Consider the following 19,839-nt stretch of genomic DNA (forward strand, 5'->3'; position numbering starts at 1 on the left):
GTACCATACAGTATTCCCTACTCTTTTCATACAATAGCCTCCTGGTCCAGGTATAAGTTTCACATGAGCACAATCAAGTGCCCTGGAATTCAGGTAGGCTATACTGAATTAACCCTCAGGCCAGCCTTTAATTGTTTTTGGTAAAAGATTCTTCTAGGTCATATGTCCACTTGCTGTACAGCGGTAACTCATAGTTGCTGTGAAGCTGAACACTGTGAAACTGATGAGTCAAATGTGAGAATGGTTACCCATGGTGAACAGCGTTTAGTGAAGTTCTCCAACTAAAAAAACAAGCTTGGAAGCAGAAGTGGCATTCACTTCCATAATAGCTTGCCTCTGGAAACCCTATGAACCCGGAGAGAGGATTAAAGTTATACAGGAGGTGTCCAGGACTTTCGTTCATAAGGTCGCTATGAGTTGCCTGCGACTTGATGGAACTTAACAACAACAGCTGCATATTGATTTAGCATTGTACTTTGGAGCTCATGAGATTGGTAGCATTTTCATAAACTTGAACTTGTATATGAACTTGATTTTTTTTCTGACTGATGATACTGTGCTTCTCCATCATCTCTTTCTATAATTTCCATTAATATGATTCATGCGTATTCCATTCAATAAAATGGACTTATATAGTCACTATGTGTTATGTTGGAAAAAGATGTTTCCAACAAATAAAATGTTATTCTTTACAAATTTTATCAAGTGTTCACTGGAGTTATTTCTATCACCAAAGCTATATTTTCCATCTATCGATCCTTATTTCTTTTTATTTTTTGCATAACAGTCACCAGCAATTGTCATAACAAGCTAATTGTATATATGATTAATTGAACAGTGCTTAAATAAGTTAAGTATTTCAATTCTTTCATATTTTTAAATTAGAAGTTGGTTGGTAAATTTGAATAATTTTTTTATTCAACTGCTATTCAACTAATCTTCATAAAATATTAATATTAATCTCTGGCTATCATCATCTTTTTTGTGGTATTTTTTAAATTGTTTTTTGTTTTTGAATTTTTTGTGGTATTTTTAAACATGAATTCAATGTATTTTCTCCTCAATTTTTTATTCCTGACCTAGCAGACCATATTATTATTGACCAGTTAAAATGACTAGTACTATTCCATTTAGCTTATGAGTACCTGGAATATTTATTTTTTTATAGTTTTATTATTTCTAGATTCACATGACATATACACCATGTTAAAATTATTGCCAGATGATTGAAACGATCTTTTCACCTTTTGAACTATGGCATCAACAAATAAAATTCCTGAACGCTTCCTGAACACATCATCAAGGATGACTTTACTTTGACAACGAGATAAAATCAATTAAGTGGAGAAGCAATAGCCTTTTTAACAAATGGTGTTGGCAGAATTGGAAAAGTATCTTCAAAAGACTCAAGCAAGATCCATACCTCACTCCATACACAAAAACCAATGCAAGGTGGATCATGGACCTAGGCTCACTAAAGAAAAGCTTGGAGGAACAATGCTGTTGTTGTTGTTATGTGCCGTCGAGTCGTTTGTGACTCATAGTGACCCTGTGTACAACAGCCATAAACCCTGCTCTATCCTGTGCCAATCACATTGCCTCTGATACACCCATCCCGATTACCCCAGTCACTGAATCAATCCACCTCATAGAGGGTCTTCCCTCCTGCGCCATCCCTCCACTCTACCCAGCATGATGTCCCTCTCCAAAGACCTGTCTCTCCTTGCAACATGTCCAAAGCATGTCAGAAGAAGCCCCAGAATCCTTGCCTCCAAGGAGTAGCCTGATTTAACCCTCTCTAGGATGAATCTGTTTGTTTTCTTGGCAGTCCATGGTACATTCAATACTCTTTTCCAGCACCACAGCTCAAAGGCGTCAATTCTCCTTCTGTCCTCCCTAGTCATAGTCCAGCCTCCAGTGCATACCAAGTGATTGCAAAGACCATGGCCTGTATCGGGCGCACCTTCGTCTCCACAGAGACACCGTTGTTCTTGAGTACTTTAGAGAGGTCCCTAACAGCAGACTTTTCCATCGCAATACGTTTTTTTATTTCCTGGATGCTGGTGCCAAGAGTGTTGACTGTGGAGCCGAGCAAACTGAAGCTGTGAACAATCTCAATCTCATCGCCATCCATCCTGATGCTACTAATTGGTCCAGTGGTGAGAACCTTTGTCTTCTTGACATTTAGCCTCAGTCCATACTGAAGGCTGCAGTCCTTACAACACTAGATGTCCTAATCCACAACATAAACAGCCTTCCATGTATCCTGAAAAACCTACAACCAGGAGAAGATAAAATAAGTGAATGGGACCTTCTAAGAATCAAATCCCCATGCACATCCAAAAAATTTCTCCAACAGGGTAAAAAAGGAAGCCACAGACTGCAAAAAAAAAGTATTTGGTAATGACATGTTAGATAAGGGACTTAAATCTAGAATTTATAAAATACTTGAGCACCACAACAAGATAAAGGTAAATAATCCAATAGAAAAACTGGGCACAGGATATTAACAGTCACTTCACCAAAGAAGACACTCAGATGACAAACAAACACATGAAGAAATGTTCACAATCTCTAGTTCTAAGAAAAACGCAAATAAAAACAACAATGAAATATAATCTCACCTCAGGAAGAACAGCAAAATTTAACAGAACAGCAAGCAACAAATGTTGGCGAGGTTGTGGAGAAACAGGAACCCTTATTCACTGTTGGTGGAAATGTAAAATGGTGCAACCACTGTGGAAGGCAGTATGGCACTTTCTCAAAAAGTTACAAATAGAGATACCATTTGACCCAGCAATTCCACTATTGGAAATATACCCGAAAGAGACCATAACTGCCACCAAAGCAGATATATGCACACCCATGTTTACCGCGGCTTTGTTCACAATAGCAAGGAGTTGGAAACAACCTTAGTGCCCATGAACAAATGAACGGATTGAGAAGCTCTGGTATATTCACACAGTGGAACTCTATGTTGCATTGAAAACCAAGGAATTCATACAATATTATTCAAAATGGGTGACCCTGGAAGACATTATGCTGAGTGAAGTATCTCAGTCACAAAAGGACAAATACTGCTTGGTGCCCCTGTTTTAAAACAGGACTGACATCGGGGTCATAGAGGATACTGAGAAAAATGGGTTAAATAATGTATACTGCATTGAAAGAGATGAGGGGAAAATTGTCTAAAAGGTATATGTGATTAGGTATTTTTGTCATGACAGGAGTCCAGAGCGAAGGCTGCATAATGGAGTGGACCTTGGGGGAGGAATTCTAAAACAATGAAAGACTTTTATTTTCCAAGAGGGGAGTGTACTGTGGGGGGAGTGTTGACAGGGGAGAAGAGTGCAAAAATGAATGAATGGAAATCCAAAATCTCTAAATTTTCACTGAAATTAATAATAAAAAAAATAAATCCCTATGCTGAAACTCTTCTAGCCAAGAAAGAGAAGCAACAATGTCAGTAGAACCAATAAGAGGCAGCCTAGCCAGAAGACTATTCTCAGAACAGGGCAATTGACTTTGCATCCTACAGAATGAGAAAATTGTGTGCCTTTGGCAGAAGGTTTGCTGGTAGATTGTGAATACTTCCAGCCCCTTCCTGGAAGTGCTGTGCTTGCCAATCCACAGAGCAAGAGCTAAGTGACTTCAGGCTAAGGATTGTTGGGATAATTTTGGCCACTTAAATCAGCAGAGCCAAAATATTTCTGTAACAAGGCTAAAAGAGTGTTGTAGCACTGTTGGGGAGGAGGAGGCCTTGGCTGGGCAGATCACCTAGCTCTGGATAAAGTGCAAGCCTATTTGGCCCATTATCAGCCCTTAATACGGCCTTTAAAACAGGATAGAGAAAGCTCTTGTGTATTTGGCTTGTGTGATGGTTGAGAAAACTCACCACCCAGGAAGATGGCTACAACATCCATTGAGCTGGGAGTGGTCTGCATTGGGCTGAGGTTCTTCTGTCCAATCTACATACTCCACATCCACCAATCCACTCACCCTGTCTTCCTATTTCCTCATCTGTATATAAGCACACTGCAACCCCCAATAGAATTGAATTGTCTCTCTGCAGCACTCTCTGAGTGTGTCTCCATCACACTTACCCCTATTAGAGTGTTGCTGCTTCCCACCAGCAAATGGACAGTGGTAGCACTTGCTTGAGTAGGGAAGAAAAAGGCCAGTTTCAGAGGAAAGAGAAAGACCATTCTGGATGCACAGCTCTGAGGAGGATTCCCTGACTAAATAGTCTCCTAAATAATTCTTGATGCTTTGGTGAACTTGTTACTTCTCTAATTAATCTAATAACTTAACATGGCATACGAGATCTATGTTTTCACTGCAATGAATTACCAACCGTAGCAGATAAAAGATAGTGTCATGGGGCTAAGGATTTGTTTTTGATAATTGGCTTTCTAATCATTGAGTTTGACTTTGCCATGTGGATGGGTAGAAACATGTGAATAGGGTATGTTAGGCTATCCACAAAGGGATTAGCTAATTTTGCCAGTCCACAAGGGGATTGGCTAATGTCTCCTTTAAACTGAGCTGATCTAGCTGCAGAATTTAAGAATTTTGCCATGAGTAAAGAAGAAGCAAGTATGAAGTGTGCACCCTTTGGGGCCAAAGATTCTTGTGCCCACTAGACCTACAGCAGCAACTGCCATTGCCAGAAGAGAAAACCAGAGACCCAACATGAGATGGAGCTTACGTTGGAAGTGCTACCTCATGGAACCTGAGTGTTTGTTAAAGTCTGTTGGAAGACTGGAGAAAAAAGAACTATAATTGGCAGGACTAACAGCCTAAAGCTACAAATTAAAGGCCTGTGAGCACGTTTTGGAAGCTGTCTTGACTGACTGACTGTATTTTCTACTAACATAATTATAGCGTTTTGTCTGTCCTAATATGGTTCTGTGTGGTATGTGAACTATTGCAATGGATTTTAGACCCAGTAAAGCAGTAATGTTGGTAATAGTATGAGAAGAAAGACATGTGAGAGTGTGGGGACCACGTTTGACCTCATATGAATTGGTTTTATGCTGTCAATACTGTTGACTGGGATTGTTCTCCTTTGTGATAGGGTCGGTAAAGGTCATATAAGGCCTTCTTCACATGGCCCTTGCTCTTTTTACACATGGGATGGGAAAGTGATACAGAGTTGGTAAAAAGGTGGAAGAGGAGACATGTATAATTTTTCTTTTACTTTTCAAAGAGAAGAGCGAACTGGGGAGAGTGGTGGGCAGGGAGAAAAATGCAACAATGAATGGAAATCCAATATCTCTGCAAATATTCATTAAAATTAATAGAATAATTTTTTTAAAAGAAGAATTCTTTTTAGTTTACTGATGCTAATGGTGATTATTTTCCTGTATGATGTGAAAAGAGGCTGGATGATGATGTCCTGTCGCTCTTATCAAATATATGTAATTTTAAGTTCATTTTCCATTATCAAATCTTTTATTTTCCATTAGCATTCTTGTCATCTTTTGATTATGTATTTTTGGTTTTTTAGAGACAAACTAGAAAGTCCAGGATAATCTTCGAATTTCAAGATACTTAAACAAGTCTGTCTTGGAGGGGATGATACCATGTTTCTCCTTGGAGGCAAGAAATTTGTATATTTTCCTCAACTTTGATCTTTTCTCAAGAGACCAGAGGGTTCCTCAGAATCCAGCTGCCAGCCCCAAGGCCTAACTCCACTGGACACCTATGGCATAACCTGCATTTACCCTGAGCTGTGGTCCCTGGATCTGGCTCTTAATCCTCAAAGGTACAGCCAAGAGGGAATTCTGGGGATTTGTCACTGCTATTGATCCATTAAAAAAAGGAAATGGGAGAAACTACTTGAGACAGTGGAGGAAAAGCCATTATAATGATTAAAAAAGATAAATCCTCAGGAATAAACTCACCAAGAAATGCACAAGAGCTCTTTGTGAAAAGTTTAGGATGCTTCTGAGGAATGAACAAACAGGGAGCATGAACAAAAGGTAAGGCCTGCCATATTCATAGACAGGAAGGCAAAGCCTCACATTCATCTATACGCTTGGAAACAGGTTTTCTTCTGTCAAGAACGTGCTTTTTCAAGATGGCTGCCTACAAGTTCTCAGAAGAATTATATGTTAAGAGGGAACAACTGGAATTGCCTATGTTTTCAATTCCCTTGAATCTGAATAGATCCATAGGTAACTCACCAGCAGGTTGTCAGAAGCAGAAACCACACAAAAGGAGGTTTTACATCTTTTGAAACATATACTTCTGCACTGGCAGAGCAATTCCTTACTTCTAAGCCGCTGGAGCTACCTGGAGGTGTCCTAGGCCTGTGTTTCTGGGCCTTATGATGCCTCCATTAACTAAATGCTGGTCTTTCTGATCTCTACCATCTCAGTAGGAATCAGGAAATAAGAAAAGTCTGGTTCAGAGCAAACCTAGCAGAAATACAGTTAAGGTTTAAAACCATCTTCTGTCCTATTCATTGCAAAGGTTATCTTTGATACAAAGTCAGAAGGTCCTATTTTTATGTTAACAGAGGCAGTAACACCCAGCTAAAGCATTTAGATTTGCTAAGTGATAGGCCAAGTGGGGGCTGACTCACCCTCAGTGAGCAACCTACCTTGCTGACAACCACCACAGCCAATCAGCAGACTCCACAACTGCTTCCTCTGTCAAGAGACTTCCCACCTAGCAACGTCATTAGTTGTCACCTAACTGTGTAACAGCCACAGCCAATTTGCATGATCTACAACTATTTCCTCTCCCCAGAGACTGACCATTTAACAGCATCATCAGATGTCACCAGCACTGATAGCTGTAGCCAATCTGTGAGCTATACAACTACTTCCTCTGCTAGAAGACAGCCCCTTCTTTCCCGAATCTTTTAAAAGTCCACTTCTCTGATCCATTCTGCCAGGCTGTCGCTCTGTCTCTCCCTCACTCTTTGGCCCAAGAGCCTGAGGGCCCAAATAAAAGCTTCTTTGCTTACAAAAAAAAAAAAAAAAGGAAATGGGCCAAGGCTCCAAGTGCTGTGGTAGTGAACTCAAGGCCACTCTGTCCGCTGGACAGTCAGCTTGCTGACTGGAGGCAAAAGGGGACCATAAAAAGGCTACTTCTTGGCATTGGTAAAATTGTGAGGTTGGCTGATGGGCCTAACCCCAGGATTCAAGCCCACAGACTGCCCATATTTCCCCTTGTTCTTGTTGGGGTCTTGAAGATCTGGAAAGAGAACAGGAGTGCCTCATCTACACTTAGCATGGTGTCAGTGTTGTCAAACTGGCCATAGTAGTTGGGAGCTGAAGAAAGTGTTATCAGCTGCAGCTTGACAAAGAACTCATAGCACCCTTAAACCAACTGATGCCCCTGGCAGATGAGGTCCAGGTGGTGCTTTTGCAGGAACTTGGCCAACTCCTCAGCCTCAAAGTTAAGGAGACACCATGTTGTTTCTCTTTGCAGCCCTGCATGTCCTTGTTGGAGTCAAAACAGCAGGTCACAAAGCAGACCGTAGTCAGGCACATCCATGGGCACATCTAAGCGCCACATGATGGCCAGATCTGCTCCATGGACTGGGGAAGATCTTCTCGACCATAATGGCTGTGATGAGCAGACAGTTGAAGCCAGCAGTGAAGGTTTTCCAGTTTGCCGCTGTAGCATCTCTTGTACTCATCATAGAAGCCATAGATGTGGTTGATGTTGGCACACTCGTGGTTCCCACAGAGCAGAAAGATGTCTTCCAGGTACTTGATCTTGTAGGACAGCAACAGACAGATAGTCTCCAGGGACTGCTTGTCCTGTCCATGTAGACTTCTAGGAAGACGAAGTTGCTCTCTGGTGGGAAGCCACCGAACTCAAACATCCAGAAGGAGGTCATAGTGCTGGCTGTGGATGTCACTGCGTATCATGTGGGGTGGCTCTAGCTCCAGAAGAATGGGCTGACTCAGGAACATTTGTTGGAACTTTAGGCATAGACCAAGAATCTCCATCTTAGTCAGCTGGATATTTTTCAAGGCTGCAAGCCTTGCAATTTCAGCAGGTGCTGGATGATAATGTCCAACCAATTTGAGCTTCTCCATGTCAGACATGGTAGCACTGCAGCTCTTGCCCTGCAGATTCAGACCCGCCTCTGTCACCCGCCTTCCTGCTGCCTCCTTCCAGCACATAGAAGCAAGGACTTTGTAGCTTCATCTCACATACTTTGGGCATGTGGTCATGAGGTACTGGTCCTCAGAGAAGGAAATCATACTTGGAAGGGTGGAGAGACAGTGCAGGAGAGGAAGACCCCACATGAGAGGGATTGACACAGTAACTGGGGCAATGGGTTTAGATGTGACAGAATCAATGAGCCTGGCTCAGGACACGGCAAACTTCAGAACTGCTCTATATAGGGCTGCTATAAGTTGCAGATGATTCAATGACACATAACAACAACTTAATCAATTGTCTAAACTAACACTTATCACCTAAGATAACATACTTTAGTATCTTTGAAATGTGAGATTTTTAGTCTATCATTCAAAATTGTGATAAATGCTAAATGGTAAAATTATTTTTCTTTTGTTTTCTTTTATCCATTCAATCATAAAATATTTTTTAGTCTCCTGTACATAGATAATACTTCATTTGATGCTAAAGATATAAAAAGTAAAGATAATTTTTATAATGAGAAATGTAGTGGCCAATATAAATAAATAAAACAGAGGAGCTCTGGTGGTTTAACCTATGGGGAGTTACTTTGCTAACACAAAGAAAATTCATCTTTGGCAATTTAATCCACCAGCACCTTCTCTCTCTCTCTCTCTCTATCTCTCTGTGTGTGTGTGTGTGTATAATTTCCTCTTGTGCAATTAACTGCCTCTGAAAGCCTATCAGAGGGTCAGCTATGGGTCAGTTCTGACTTGATGATATGCACCATGAATATTGCATTTGCAGTCTATTCTGCTAACAATGAATAAGGATGACAGAAGAATTTATAACTTTGAGTAATGGTGTTAGAGAAGTGTACTGAATATCCCAACAAAAGAACAAGCAGATATGTCTTGGAAAAGGTGTGGTCCAGGTGAAGAATACTGAATAAATTATAGACTATGAACGAACTGGTAAATCTTGTCTTGGAAGAAGTGTTATCAATAATCCTTCTTGAAACTGATTTTATCTCACATACTTGGTGCACATATTAGGAAGAACTAGTTCCTGGAGCAAGACACCACACTTGATAAAGCAGCACTGGGGAAAAGAGAGGAAGACCTGAAAGGAGATGGATTAACACAGTGATAATGGGGTTAATCACATGATAGATTGTAAGGTTGACATAGGACAAGACTGGATTTCATTGTGATATATAATGGCATGATATGAGTTGAGGTTCACTCAACAATTTAACAGTGACAACAATAGCAATGATAAACATATAAATAGGTGACATAAAATCAAAATACAGTGAATGAAACATTCAACTCAAAGTGATGAAATGGAAGGTCAGAGAAGTCTTTCTAGATGGAATGGAGGCTGATGCACGAATAAAAGCTGGAATTAGCTAAATCACGGTGCATGTGTTGAGCTCAGTCAGAGGCAATATCAGGAGAAAAAAGTCCTCTTTCCATTTCAAGCCACATCTTTCTTCGTTTTTGATCTATAATTCTCATTCTCTGAAAAGAAATGTTACTCAGTTTCTATGTCAACCATTGATTACATCATGATTGGACATCAGACCCAATGCAACAAGACTTTTGCAAGATAATAATTACTCAGACTTTCTCTCATTTGTTGAAACTAAGAAACACATAGACTGAAGTTAGTTGATAGGATGCAGTGGAATTTAAATATGATGTAGTAAAATGTGTGTATTTTAGAATAATCTGTAGAGTTATTTAAAATAAAGATTTAGAAAATAATGAAAGTTTTGTATCTTCTTAAACACCAATATAAAAATGAACCAAGTCACAACATATGAAAATTAAAAATATGTAGGTAACATTTACAGTAAAACTAGATGACAAATTATCTGTTAATTGCAGCATATCAGCAGAAAGGGAACAAAGTAGTCACAAGAAGAACATATGTCTGTTTCGCGTTCTAATAGAATCAAAGAAATGACTGACAAATTTGGAAGAAGGAAAACTTAGTCATCAGATTTTTTTTCTGGAATAGACAATGGATCGATGTGAGAACAACCAAAAATGGCTGGAGAAAGATGTGACAATATGCTTCCAAAAAGATTTTACTCTTGAGAGCCTTGGGAGCAGGTCTCTCTGTCAGACAATAGCATAGGGTTGCTTAAAGTCAGAATCACTTGTATGACAGTAAGTAGTTAACAATGAGGGTTTATTTCTCTTTTTCTTTTATTTTCTTTCCTTTCCTTTTCACCTCTACAATAGTAGCTAAGAAAGTTAAGTAAGTGATGCAAAGAAAAATTCTGAAGGGACTGGAATTGTTTGTCCCATAAGATTCTCAAACTGACTCAAGAGCTCCCTTCTAGAATAGGAATATGTATTATGACATTATTAGAGATAGCAGGACCAAAATGCTGATGGATAGCACAATCAAAAAGAAGAAGCAAAAGCAATGCAATTTTAGACAAAATACTAATTAAGCAAGACTCTCAAAATGTTAGAAAAACTATTTTCACACAAAAATACACAAAATAAAAACATTACTGTTAAATTCTGTACAATTTCTTTCTGTTGATAAATTTTTTTAAAAGAGGGAAATAGTTAAAAATACAAATGTTTGGCTCATCTCCCACCAGACCTCAGTAATTAATTGCTCACAGCTACACCTCCAATAGCCAAATTATTTCTTTGTTATGCAGCTATTCAAATATTCTCTTTCTTCAGTGATACTAACTAAAAGTATAATACTAAACACTTTATGTTGTTGTTGTTGTTGTTGTGTACCATTGAGTTGGAATCAACCTATAGCTGACCCTCCAGTGGGTTTTAAGAGGCAGTTAATCACACAGAAGGAGGTTGCCCATGGGAGAAGTCCCCAGGAACAACTGGTGGACTTGAATCACGTATTTCATTATTTTAATTCTCAGAGGAAAACATTTTGTCTACTTTTTTTCTAAGAATTCGTTGTGTTGTACTACTTCAATAACAAGTATTTGTCTTAAAAAAATCACTTATTCTTTAAAGTAAACTTGAATGTGAAAGATTGAAAATAAAAAGGAGCCAAGGTTTAATGTAGTCTGTATTGTTGTTGTTGTTATGCACCATCAAGTCGCTTGAGATTCATATGGAAACTATGTACAACAGCCCTAAACCCTGCTCTATCCTGTGCCAATCTCACTGCCTCTGACACACCCATCCCAATTACCCCAGTCGCTGAATCAATCAACCTCATAGAAGGGCTTCCCCTCCTGTGCTGTCCCTCCACCCTCCCAAGCATGATGTCCTTCTCCAAGGACCTGTCCTTCCTTACATTTCTAAAATATGTCAGACGAAGCCCCAGAATCCTTGCCTCCAAGGAGCAGCCTGGTTTAATCCTCTTCAGGATGAATCTGTTTGTTTTCTTAGCAGTCCATGATACATTCAGTACTCTTCTCCAGCACCACAGCTCAAAGGCATCAATTCTCCTTCTATCCTCCCTAGTCATTGCCCAACTTTCTGAAGCATAATAAGTGATTGCAAAGACCATAGTCTGTATCAGATGCACCTTAGTCTCCAAAGTGACACCACTGCTCTTCCGTACTTTGGAGAGGTCCCTAACAGCACACTTTCCCATTGCAATATGTTTTCTTTTTAAATTTCCTGACTATTGGTGCCAAGAGTTTGACCATGGAGCCAAGCAGACTAAAGTTGTTAAAAATCTCAATCTCAATCATCCATCCTGATGCTGCCAATTGGTCCAGTATTTTTAAAATTATATATTTCTATTAAAAGAGTCAAAGTGAAAAATAATACTTGAGAATAAATATAAGCAAACACATCAAGAAAATTGTTCAACCTGATATTTTGACTATAAAGAACATAATAAAACATAAAAAGAGGGAATGTAATTTTCTTATCTGGGGTTTCAAAATTGCTATGACAAATGACCTGTCAAGTTTACTTCCTAGGTAAAGATTAAAAGCATATCATAACTTGAAAAATATTATATCAAATTTTATAGCCTATATTTTGGGATTATAGTTTAGCATGGTTTAGGTAAATTGTCATGAATTGTATATAAACCTACTCTCAATATGTTAAAATAAACCACAGGGGAAATGACAAGTTAATATGAACCAAAGAAAAATTTCATTTGTGATCATGTCAAATACATTTGTTACCAGGATAATACCCTAGGTAGATGCTTAAACCAAATGATGAAATGAAATGATGCTTCCAGGACTTATATTATGCAGTGGGGTTGATGAAACCGAGCATGAAAAATATTCAGAAAAGTACTCAAGAAAGTGATGCATAAAACATACTGTTCACTATTGTATTTTTTCTATTATTACATTTATTTTCACGATGTCTTCCTAAAATCCCTGCTACCTATATAAACAGCTTTCAAGACTTTCCAGCATAATAAATGTATATAGTATCCTTCTTATATTTCTTGGGAATGTTGCCAGGAGGGGCCAGTGCTGGATAACAGTTAAGTTGGCACTTTCATTCATAGCAACTGTGAACATGAATACTATCTATAGAATTTCTGTACTATATTAATAAATTTAGCTATTGTAAACATTCTATCACAATGGGGGAAGATTCATCAACAATCTGTTATGCAGATAACACAACCCTCCTTGCTGAAACTGAGGATGACCTGGCAAGCTTGCTGTGGAAGGTCAAGGACTACAACCTTTAATATGGATAGAAGTCAAGATCAAGAAAACAAAGATTCTCACCACTAGGCAGCATCATGATTGATGGTGAAGAGATTGATATATTAACAGCTTTGATTTGCTTGGCTTCACAATCACCACCCTTGGTACCAGCAGCTCAGAAATTTAAAAACGAATTCCATTGGGAAAGTCTGCTGTCAGAGACCTCTCCAAAGTATTGAAGAGCAGTGATGTTACTCTGGAGACTAAAATGTGCTTAATCCAGGCCATAGACTTTGCAATTACCTGCTATGCATCACAAAGCTGGATAATGACTAGGGATGCTAGAAGGATAATTGATACATTTGAGCTGTGGTGCTGGAAAAGAGTATTGAATATACCATGGACTGGTGGAAGTACAAAAAAGTTTGTCCTAGAAAGGGTGAGATCAGGCTGCTTATTAGAGGCAAGGATTCTGAAGCTTCATCTGACATACTTTGGACAGGTTGTAAAGTGGGACCAGTCCTTGAGGAAGGACAACATGCTTGAGAAGGTGGAGGGACAGTGCAAGAGAGGAAGGTCATTGATAAGATAGATTGATTTAGTGACGGTGCTAATGGGTATAGGCGTATCAGAGACAATAAGATTGGCACAGGATAGCAGTGTTTAGTAGAGCTGTTATGTATAGGGTTGATATGGGTTGCAGGAGACTTGACAGCACATAACAACAACAAACATCACAATAGTGGCATACATCTCTAGTACTATGTCTACATCGTAGCAAGGAGACATAACTTGTTTTTGTTGTTGTTGTTATGTGCTGTCGAGTCGTTTGCAACTCATAGCAACCCTATGTACAACAGCCCGAAACCCTGTTCTATCCTGTGCCAATCGCACTGCCTCTGACACACCCATCCTGATTACCCCAGTCACTGAATCAATCCATCACATACAGAATCTTCCCCTCTTGCACTGTCTCTCCACCCTCCCAAGCATGTTGTCCCTCTCCAAGGACCTGTCCCTCCTTGCAACATAACCAAAGTATGTCAGACGAAGCCTCAAAATCCTTGCCTCCAAGGAACTGCTTGGTTTAATCCTCTCCAGGATGAATCTGTTTGTTTTCTTGCAGTCCATGGTACATTCAATACTCTTCTCCAGCAACACAGCTCAAGGGCATCAATTCACCTTCTATCCTCCTTGGTCATTGTCCAGCTCTCTGATGCATAACAAGTGATTGCAAAGACCATGACCTATATCAGATGCACCTTACTCTCCAGAGAAACAACATTGCTCTTCAGTACTTTGGAGAGGTCCCTAACAGCAGACTTTCCCATGGCAATACACCTTTTAATTTCCTGGCTACTGGTGCGAAGAGTGTGGAGCCAAGCAAACTAAAGCTGTGAAGAATCTCAATCTCTTCACCATCTATCCTGATGCTGCCAATTAGTCCAGGGATGAGAATCTTTGTCTTCTTGACACTGAGTCTCAATCCATATTGGAGGCTGCAGTCTTTGACCCTCTGCAGCAAGCGCTTCAGGTCCTCCTCAGTTTAGCAAGCAGTATTGTGTTATCTGCATAAGGCAGATTGTTGATAGATCGTCCACCAATCTTGACCCCACATTTCTCCTCATAGAGCCCAGCCTCCCAGATAACCTGTTGTGCACACAGGTTGAAAAGGTATGGAGATAGGACGCATCCTTGGAATACATTCTTCCCAGTTTTGAACCATGCAGTGTTTCCTTGCTCTGTTCTGACGACTGCCTCTTGGTCCAAGTATAGGTTTCGCCTTAGCATGATCAAGTGTTCTGGGATTCCCATTCTTCTCAGAGTCAGTCACAGTTTGTTATGAACCACACAGTCAAACGCCTTTGCATAATCAATGAAACACAAATATACATTCCTCTGGTATTCCCTGCTTTCAGCTAAGATCCATCTAACATCAGCTACAATAACCGTAGTACCATGAGCCCTTCTGAACCCAGCCTGGACTTTTGGCAGTTCTCTGCTGATGTGCTCTTCAGGTTGATTTTGGATAATCTTCAGTAGACTCTTGCTTGCATGTGAAATCAATGAGATTGTTCTATAGTTTCCACACTCTGTTGGGTCACCTTTCTTTGGAATGGGAACAAATATAGATCTCTTCCACTCAGTTGGCCAAGTGGTTGTTCTCCAGAGTTCTTGACACAAATAAGGCATTAGAAACCCTAAAAAACCAAGAAACATAAAAATTTAGAATATAAAGAGCAGTACCTCAGAACTGGTCAACAGGTTTCAGGGACAGATCAGGAGAACTGGAGAGATGGAGTACAGAATCAGTAAAAGAGAAGATAAGGCTCTTAGCACTGACCTACTAGAGCAAAAAGCAGAAAAAAAGAAGGAAAATGAAGAAAGCCTAAGGATAATGTGGGATATCATCAAGAGGAATAACATGTATAATTGGAATTCCAGAATAGGAAGTAAGTGGGGAAAACATTGAGAAAGTCATAGATGATTTGTTAGAAGAAAATTTCCAGGTATAATGAAAAACAAAAGCACCTTCATTCACCATTGCAAGAACTTGTAAACAGCCCAAAGTCCAACTACAACTGATTAGATTGAGAAAATGTGGTACGTTCACACAATGGAATTCTATATTGCTACATAACCTGGGAGAGAGACTAGAGAGCATAATGCTGAGTAAACTAACTCAGTCTCATAAAGAAAAATATTGAATAAGATCATTATTGTAAAAATAGAAGAATACCTAGTAAAAGATGTATGGAAACCCAAGTGTGGTAGAGGTGGAAGGGGAATAGTGAGGATAAAGAGGGAAAACCACAGAGTTGCACTGTTTTGTGGTGAAGGGAGCGGGAGAAGGAAATTGGAATGATCTGGGTGAAAAGACATGATAATTATCCAGTGATAATTAATTTTATAAGACATATTTCATGACAATCACTTATATGAAACACAATATGAATGAGAAATAGTGTGAAATACAATGTATACAAATTTTGTAAGCAAATGAATAATAAAAAAATATACATACAAGAAGTTGAGCAAACACCATATAGAAAAATCTCCCCCCCCCAAAAACAGTAGTATATATCATATTCACTTCAACAGAATCAAAAAGAAAGAGAGACTTCTGAAAGCAACTATGAGAGAAAAAGAAGTGTAACTTATTAGGGAGAACAAATAAGATTAAGTACTTATTTCTCAGCAGAAATCATGTGAACAAGAAGGTTGTAGGATGACATATACCAAATACACAAAATAAGCCACTGCCAACCACAAATACTATACCTAGCAAAACTGTCCATCAAATATGATGAAGAAATTAAGATATTCTCAATAAAACAGAAACTAACAGAATTTCTCAAAATAAGACTAATATCACAGGAAATACTGAAAGAAGTCCTTCTCATATAAATATCACAGAAAGGAGAATGAATCAAAGTATCCAGCAACAATACAAAAAGCAACCATTCAAAATTACAGCAATAACATCTTTCCTCTTAATAGCTGTATTGAATGTGAATAGTTCAAATGTATCAGTAAAGAGAAAAAGAATATCAGATTGGATAAAAATCCCCCAAAATCCATCAATATGAGGTCTATAAGAGACACACTTGAAAAATTAAGATAAATACACACAGAAAGTAAAATGGTGGTGAAACAAAAATAACAAGCAAATTACAAACAGAAAAAAGGAGGAGTAGACATATTAATCACTGTAACAGTATAGTAACCATAACAAAGGACAAGAAAGGACACTATATAATGCTTAAAGGGTAAGTACATCAAGAGAACATAACTATAATAAATATCATACACCAAATTCTAGAACTACAAAATACACAAAGTAAATGTTAACAGCACTAAAAAAAATATGTATAAAGCACCACAATAGAAGAAGTCTTTAAGACATCCCTCTTGAGGAAAGATAAAACAACAACAACAACAACAACAAAACTAAATAAAAATGCTGAAAAATTAAAACATGCAGGTTAATGCACCCCCCAAAAAGTTAGTATATATTCTTCTTCAGTGAACACAGAATTCTCCAAATTTGATTCTATTTTAGGTCACAAAGGAAGCCTCAGTAAATTACAACACATTCAAAAAATACAAAGCATTTTCTAAGAACAAAATGTTATAAAATTAGAAATCAATAAGAAAAGGGCAAAGTAGAAAAGTAATCATAGATTTTGAAGATGAACAATACCTGCTTTAACATGGCTGGGTAATAGGTGAAATTAAAAAAGTTCCTGAAACAAGTAAAAATGAAAATAAAATTTACCAGAACCTCTTAGAGCCAAAGCAGTATTTAGAGGTCAATTTGTAGCAATAAGTGAACATATCATAAAGGAACAAAGAATGAAAAATGTATTATCTAACTTAACATCTCCAACAAATAGGGGAAAAGAAGCAAGAAAACTCAACAACCATTAAAAAACCGAAATTATAAAAAATTAGGGCAAAAATAAATGCAATAGAAAACAGAAAAACAATTGATTAACAAGACCAGATGGCTTTTTTGGGTGGAGGGAATCTAAATACAGCGTTTACTTATGGTCATGAGTACAAAGGGAGAAGAAAAAGAAGGTTCCTGCAGTGCCAGAAACCCTTAAGAAAAAGCGAAGGAATTTCGCAGAATTAAGGGTCAAGCGCCTTAGAAAGAAGGTTGCCAAAAAAAATGCTTCAAAAGGCAAGAAGAAAGCTTATCTATGAAAAAGCTAAGCACTATCACAAAGAATACAGGCAGATGTACAGAACTGAGATTCGGATGGCTCAGATGGCAAGGAAAGCTGGCAACTTCTATGTACCCGCAGAACCCAAGCTGGCATTTGTCATCAGGATCAGAGGTATCAATGGTGTGAGCCCAAAGGTCCGTAAGGTGTTACAGCTCCTTCGCCTTCACCAGATCTTCAATGGCACTTTTGTTAAACTCAACAAAGCTTCAATTAACATGTTGAGGACTGTGGAACCATATATTGCATGGGGATATCCAAACCTGAAGTCTGTCAATGAACTGATCTATAAGCGTGGTTATGGCAAAATTGATAAGAAGCAAATTTCTCTGACAGACAACACTTTGATTGCACGATCTCTTGGTAAATATGATATCATCTGCATGGAGGATCTGATTCATGAGATCTATACTGATGGCAAACACTTCAAGGAAGAAAACAACTTCTTGTGGCCATTCAAATTATCTTCTCCACGAGGTGGAATGAAGAAAAAGACCACTCATTTTGTAGAAGGTGGAGATGCTGGCAACCGGGAAGACCAGATCAACAGACTTATCAGAAGGATGAACTAAGGTATCAACCATGATTCTTTATTGTAATCTGGTCAGTTAATAAAACAGTGACTGCTTTCAAATTGAAAAAAAAAAACACACATAAATAAAACTGACAAATGACTAGCAAAGCTATGACTAGCAAAGCTAACAAAGAAAATTAAAGAAAAGGCACAAATAATCCAAACAACAGAATAAGGGACAATTCCACAACAGAACTAGCCAAAATAAAAAGTTTAATGATGAAATTTTGTGAAAAGCGTTATCCAAACAAATATGAAAATGTACAGGAAAAAAGACAAATATGTATAAATTCACAACCCATCCAAGCTGACACAAAGTGATGTAGAATACCTAAACAGACTCATAAATAAATAAACAAACAAACAATCAAATAAATAAATAAATAAAAATAAAGGAAGAAGAAATTGAACAGGGTATAAAAAAACGTACAACAACAATAAATGGGTGGGGATGGGGAAGCCTAGAATCTGGTACTACAGCCAGCACTTGACAAAGCCTTGCTTCTATACTCATCTCTGCTCTTTCAGTTATCATTCTACCCACCACCATACTAAGTGTCCACTATCTTGATCAGGTAACATTGCCCTCCATTTCAGCTCTCACTCCTCCCAGGGAAGCTATGCCTTAACTGGAAGGCAATAGTAATCTGCATATACAGGAATATGGCATAGAGCAGAAGAGAGAAAAGGTCCTTCCTTTAACGAAAGGCCTTTCCATTAGAGAGATAGACGAAGAGTCAAGGAACCTCGCCACACCACTCCACAGACCAAAAAGAACGATAGTATTTAGGAGAGAGGGTGGCAAGCAGAAAACAACAAGCCTTCCAGCCAAAAGAGCTTAATAGCTAGACCAAAGAAAAAGGAAGAGAAGCATTTGTCACCTCCCCAAACCCAGATCCAACAAACTTTGGCAAAGGACCAGAGAGGAAAGATCACAAGCAGGCTAAGTTGAGCTCCCCCTCCATTTGAAAATATTGAGCTCCTCAAATGAAGGGTATCCACCCTTGAGATCAGGGACCTGAGAGAAATTCAGGAAGGATGATCTGTCCCCTCTTCTTCTAGCAGTGAGCTCATCACTTCATCAATTCCCCTAGCTAAGAATCTTTCCTTCACTGACCTTCGGGCAAATAATAGCCCCTTTTAATAAACTTTCTAAAAGTATGTGAGATGAAAACCTATTTTCTTTACCTCCAAAGAGCATTCTAGCTGCATCCTCTCCAAGACGTATTTGTTCTTTTGGCTGTACATGGGATGTTCTGTACTCTTCTCCAACAACTCAATTATTTTGTCATTCTTATGCAATGTCCAGGTCTCAGATGCATAGCAAGTGATCAGAAAGACCTGAATCAGACACAACTCAGTCCTTAAACTGACATCATTAGTCCTCAGTAATTTGAAGAGCTCTCTAAGTGCAGAATTTTCTAGTACAATATGTCTCCTGATTTCCTGACAGCTGGTGGCAACAGTTAATTGTAGAACCAAGTAAGATAAAATTATTGACACTTTAAGTCTTTTCTGTATCATGAAGATAGTGGTCCAATGGTTAAAAGTTGCCTATTGGTTCAGTGGTAAGAATTTTTGTTTTCTTGATGTTGATATGCAATCCATAGTAAAGGCTATAATATTTAATATTCTGCAACAAGTGCTTCAAGTTCTCCTCACTTTCAGCAAGAAATGTTTTGTCATATGCATTATATCTGTTATTGATGACCCTTTCTCCTATCTTCATGCCATATTCTTTTCATAGTCCCGTTTCTCAAATAATTTGCTCAACATACAAATTGAATAAGTAC

The 19,839-nt window shown here is 38.6% G+C and overlaps 2 pseudogenes; one reads left to right on the plus strand and one right to left on the minus strand.

Moving 5' to 3' along the window:
- Positions 1-7,096: 7,096 nt before the first annotated feature.
- Positions 7,097-8,069, minus strand: LOC102846993 (annotated as a pseudogene).
- Positions 8,070-15,038: 6,969 nt separating this feature from the next.
- LOC102847392 lies at positions 15,039-18,044 on the plus strand (annotated as a pseudogene).
- The last annotated feature ends 1,795 nt before the right edge of the window (positions 18,045-19,839 follow it).

This window comes from Elephantulus edwardii, unplaced genomic scaffold (assembly GCF_000299155.1).
Source record: "Elephantulus edwardii isolate Elephantulus edwardi_28Jun2011 unplaced genomic scaffold, EleEdw1.0 scaffold00020, whole genome shotgun sequence".
NCBI lineage: Eukaryota > Metazoa > Chordata > Mammalia > Macroscelidea > Macroscelididae > Elephantulus > Elephantulus edwardii.